This window comes from Nannospalax galili, unplaced genomic scaffold (genome assembly GCF_000622305.1).
Source record: "Nannospalax galili isolate Female #2095 unplaced genomic scaffold, S.galili_v1.0 scaffold763, whole genome shotgun sequence".
In the NCBI taxonomy this organism is placed as follows: domain Eukaryota; kingdom Metazoa; phylum Chordata; class Mammalia; order Rodentia; family Spalacidae; genus Nannospalax; species Nannospalax galili.
The window spans coordinates 211,008-216,496 of record NW_008349451.1 but is presented as its reverse complement, the minus strand read 5'-3'; the positions used below and the strand labels follow the sequence as shown (position 1 = coordinate 216,496).

The following is a 5,489-nucleotide window of genomic DNA, read 5'->3' as shown; positions in this document are numbered from 1 at the left end:
TAAAAATTGAGATAGGGTCTCCCAGTAGCCACAACTGGCTGGAACTTGCTATGTAGACCAGGCTGACCTCACTCTCTCAGAGATTCACCTGCCTCTGCCTCCCTAGTGCTGCAATTAAAGGCATGCACTACCACACCAGGCTCATCTGGCTTGATCGTATGATATCCGCACAGATTCTTCTTGAAGATCATCCCTTTCCTTCCTATATTCTTTTCCTTTTTCTTCCTCTTCTTTCTGTTCCTTCTTTCTTTTGTGAAACTTATTAGAATCAAAATGGAATCATTCCTGTCAAACTCTATAATTTAAAAAAAATGTGAGAAGGTCATGTGGGAGGGAATTACATGCATGTATGTTTGATATCAAAAACTATTACTGTGTCAGAACCACAATATTACACAAGATTTCTGTGAGAACATCTGCTTGGCAACTCCTTATCCAAACTTGAACTGACACCACCCTCACTACAGCTCTTTGTAGCCAAGGGTAACTGTCTCAAAACAAGTTCTGGAACCCTCCTCTTTTACTTTTAAATACCCTTGCCTTTCAGGTCAGTGAAATGGCTCAGTGGGTAAAGGAAACTGCTCTCAAACCTGATGATCTGAGTTCGATCCCTGGGACCCACATGGTTGGAAGGATAGAACCAACTCATGGAAGCTATCCTCTGACCTCCAACGTTGCTGTGACATGCATGCCCACACACATACATACACATATGAAATAAAATTTTATTTTATTTTAAAAATATTTTTATTTTATGTGTATGAGTGTATTGCCTGCATGTATGTAAGTGCACCCATGTTGTGCAGTACCCACAGAGGTTTGAAGAGGGTGTCAGATCCCCTGGAACTGGAGTTACAGATGGTTAGTAGCTGCCATGTGGGTGCTGGAAAGTGAACTTGGGTCCTCTGCAAGAGCAGTCAGTGTTCGTAAATGTTGAGCCATCTCTCCAGTCCCTCAAAACAAAATTTAAAAAAAAAAAAAAAACATAAAAATATCTGTTTCCCTGAGTGACATACAGTTACCATGGATGCATGTGCCCATTGCAGTACTCAGTCCCCTGAGTAGACGTGTTCTTTGGAGACTCTCTTTCACTATGGTATTGTAGGCTGACAGTTGTCTATAAGACTTTGAATTACTCTGCTTTGCTGCTCTTCTCAGTTTCAACTTCAGGACCTGCAGTGTGTGCTTTTTCATTAAGGACTGGTAGGAAGCAGAAGCATCTATTGGAAGAAAAATAATCCAAAATTTAAAGACTAATTACAGCTCTGAAATAATAACAAGTAAATTGATCACGAAAGTATTAAGCTGTTCTTTGAACACAGACCATTTTCAGTCTAAATTACGGGAAAATGGCTGAACTTACATGTAGTATTAACATGTCTTTGTGTTCTCTGTTGTCATTCTCTGATCTGTCCTTTGGAAGGAATTCTGTTGATCTCGTTTTCCATTTCTTTCTTATCAAAAACTCTTTGTTCTACAGCTTTTATGTTTTCTGAAATTTACTTTTTAGAGCATAAACTTTAGATCTGAAAATCCAAATAGTCCAGTTATTGCTCTCTGCATGAGAAAGGGGGGCACAGTATTCTGGAGAGTGGGTCTAGAGCTGTTCTGGAGACTGGGTCTCAGGACAGGACTCATGGGCAAGTTAGTACGAGTAGGTAGCACCACAGCCATGAATATCCAGAGCCCTGAGAGAAGCATTCATCAAGGGAGAAAGAAAACAAGAGTACTGCTGGGTATGAGTCATGTTCAGAATGTTGGGGTTCTGTGTTTACTAATCTCATCATCGTATTCTTTGAATGGGTGTCTTGCTTATATGTGAGCTGCCTTGAGCCCAGGCAAGAGGTCCTGTTCAACCAGAGGCTATTGTGAAAAACTGATGAACACCACTGTACAAGCCATGAAGTCTCAGTGGCTCACTGAAGTAAGTTATGGGGGTATACGGATAGTCACTGTACCCTTTGAAGGTCTGATGGACTTTCTGTTGTTCTTTGCTTTGTGAATTTGCAAGTCTTCATGTCTGCCTTCTCTCATTCCCAACATCCTTAGAGAGTTTGCTGGTTCTAGCAACTTCTAGTGTGAAGAAGCAGGCTAGTTCTAGGAGGATTTTGATTAGAAAGAAGTAATCTGATATGTGGGAACCTTAAGCATTTGGAATGCTTAAAATAAAGCCTGATATCAAGAGGGAATAAGGCTATCGCAATAACTGTTTTCAGCGAGGAAAAGGATTTAAAATGCTTATTAGTCATTGCAATTTTATGAATAAACATGTATAAAGAAAGCATGTAACTGTATTATGAGCCCTAACAACTTTTCAATAAGATGTATGGGAAACACATTGTTTAATAGCAGATTTCTACTTCCATCCTTTCAGTTTACTGACTCCCCTCACTGAAACCTACTTTTGTGTCTAAGTATCTAACACCTTTGGAGATGTAGTTCTAATAGGGAACAGGTAGATGGGTGAGGTGCTTTTATATTTTGTGTTATTGAGTACACTTGTACTCAATAAAGGAAGGAATGTGCACATACACATTATTAATATCTTAACATGTTCACACTGTTAATGTTTGCTAATGGCTTAACTATGTAAAGAGATCATTTTAATTTGCCACATTCTGTCATAGATAAGATTAAAATCTCTTTTAGTAAGTTCATAAATTTGCTTCTTTTGTTGAAAATATAAAGAAAAAAGAGAAACCATTAGAAAAGGGAAAGCAGAGAATGGGAAAATATAAGAGGATGTAAGTACAAGGACATATTTTTAGTAAGTAAAGTTTTTAAAAAAGAGAAAATTTTGTTTTTATAAATAAGGATTTTTGTATGATAAGAAAGGTTTTGACTGGCTTATTTCTCTGGGATAAGATCCTCCCAGTTGATCTAATCTGATCCCACTTTGGGGTTGGGGGCAAGTGACAGATGTTAGAGTGTCATTAAAACTCTTTGTGTACTGAGTCTGGTAGCACACATCTTTGATCCCAGCACTCGGGAGGCAGAGACAGGCAGATAGATCTCTGTGAGATCAAGGCCAGCTGGGACTACAGGGAGACCGTGTCTCAAAAAGATAAAAAACAAAACAACAACAAAAACTCTTCTGTGAATTTTAAGCTCTTAGGGCAAGCCCACATAAAGTCCATTTTAAAATTTGATTTTTTCTGTCATATGGGTAATGTCCCAGCATTTTTTAAAAGTACAGTTTAGGATTTTCCCTAAGAGCTTAAAATTTGCCAGTAAAAACCAAACCACCAGATGCCTAATCAGCAATATCTTTTAAAATTTGTTCTAGGATAAGAGGAAAAGTCTAAATCAAAATAAACTCACAGTAGACAAGATGACACAGACTTATAATCAGAGCTGGGAGGGAGCTGAAACAAGGGAATTATGAGTTTGAGGCGTGCCTGAAAAACACAGTGAGACTATCTCAAAGCCAGCAACAAGCAATGGGGTCACTTGTGCCTGCCCTTCCAGAAGTAACTAAAGCCATATGAAAGTGCTTCTTACGTATGGTTACTTGACACTAACTAAATGTCTTCTAACCTTGGCTTCTACTTGTATTGTTTATGACAGTTGTTTCAGACACAGAAATATATTAAACATTTTCACAAGTCATAACTACTTACTATTACACATGGTGTGCTCCAAAGTATGTAACCATGTGCCAGAGAATTTCCTTACTAGTAAGAAACAATGATGATAATCAACTAGGAACAGGGCAGCAGGACTCTTTACTATGATGCTGATCTTACAAATATAAGAGTTTCTACTGACAGAAAGGATGGGGGATGGATAGGGACACTTTCATAACACAATATTTTGTATTATAAAAACACATTTGTGTTCATATTGTAAATCAGAATCCGAACATATGTCCTATTAGTAGCTTGGCATGTACACACTGTTAATGATTGTTCTGAGTTAACCCCTGTCACCTATCCCAGATGCCTCTGGAGGGGTACAAAGTCAATTCTGGTAGACACCAACTAAACTCATCATTTCAATAAGTGTCTGAGCCCAGACATCCAGAGAATGAGGAAAGAGTATAAAGGGATGATGACAGAGGCACAGGCATCACAAGTCTCAAAAGTGTGGCCGACCACCTGACCTGAGGGGCAAGACTGAGCTCTGGATTGATGACTGCCTTTGTCTCCCTATGCTCCCTATAAGGTCTGCTGGATGGAGATGAGAGAGAAGGCAGATTTTAGTTTCTGTGTTATTTTTAGATTTATTATTTTATCTTTATGTGTATATGTGTGTCTGTGTGTTGGTATGTGCACATGAGTGTGGGTGCCCTCGGAGGCCAGAAGTGTCAGATTCCCCCAGAAGCTGGAGTTAACAGGCAGTTACAAGCCACCTGATGTGGGTCCGGGGAACCTAACTCAGGTCCTCTGCAAGAGCTGTAAGGCTGTTAACTGCTGAGCCTTTCCAGTCTGGTGGTTTTTTACTTTACTTTTTTCCTTTGGTGTGTTAATGTGCAGCCTTCTCTGACCACTGGCTCTCTGAATAAAGTGCAGCTAAGATTCAATTCCTGACCCTGCTCTTTGGCTTCTGTGATGGCAGAGTGCCTTAGGTCTGTACTCTGGTTATAGCTGGCAGGACTAGGAAGCTGAGGTGGAGCAAATTGTTCTGCATAAGAAGGAAAAGTAGAGAACCTGTGACTGGCATGCTGAAGATGACTTTGGGAGGAAAGAAATGCTTACTGGTAATTTTAATAAGGCTTGTTATTAAATAAGGAGAGACCCCAGAGAGGGTGAGGACATGTGAGGACACAGCAAGGTGTTCCTTAGAAATCAGAATTCAGGCTCTCATTAAACAGTAACTTTTCCTGTAACTTGGTTTTGGACTTCTGTTCTCTAGAACTATAAGAATTGGGTTTCTGCTGCTTATAAGCCATCTGGTTTGAGGTCCTTTGTAATCAAATGGACCAAGATCCTCCGAAAATGCTTCCAGTGAATTTACTTTCTGGGGATATAAAGAAGTATCAAATACCATTTTATGGTCCTGAAGGTAGGAAACAATACCTTTTCTGGGATGATGAGGCAATCCACACAGAGAAACCACATGAAGTAGCACCAGACCTTCAGGGGAAAGAAAAGCCACAAGGTATTAAGTGTCTTTTACTTGACAAAAGCAAAAATGCTTTTTTCATTTCAAGCTCTTTCACAGTAGCAAAGCAGAATAAAGAGCTTCCCTAGGCCCTCATCCTATTTTGAGGGCATTGCTGACTTGAGTTCATTTTCTTTTTTAAAAAATTATTTATTTAGTAAACACATACTTAGAAGAAGCATTTCATTACAACAACAGTGACATATTCAATAACAGTTTCCAGAGCTAAGATGCATCTCTTTCAAAATTGGCTGTAAATTTTTTGGTTTGCAGTTGAATTAACACAGTTATACAATACTGAACTCAGTTTAAACCCTATAACACATAAATTGAATGAGGTTTTAACCTTTAAAAAAGATCTCCATTTCATTTTAAAATATACTGTT

At 38.9% G+C, this 5,489-nt stretch overlaps 1 long non-coding RNA gene across 1 annotated transcript in view; it reads right to left on the bottom strand.

Annotated features, from left to right (window-relative positions):
- Positions 1-955: 955 nt before the first annotated feature.
- The window catches only part of LOC115072642, a 19,557-nt gene continuing 15,023 nt past the window's right edge, over positions 956-5,489 (bottom strand). The window contains exons 3-4 of the long non-coding RNA XR_003851679.1: positions 5,019-5,075; positions 956-1,220 (exon numbers count right to left, since the gene is read on the bottom strand). This is a non-coding gene — a long non-coding RNA (uncharacterized LOC115072642). The remainder of the gene's footprint in view (positions 1,221-5,018; positions 5,076-5,489) is intronic.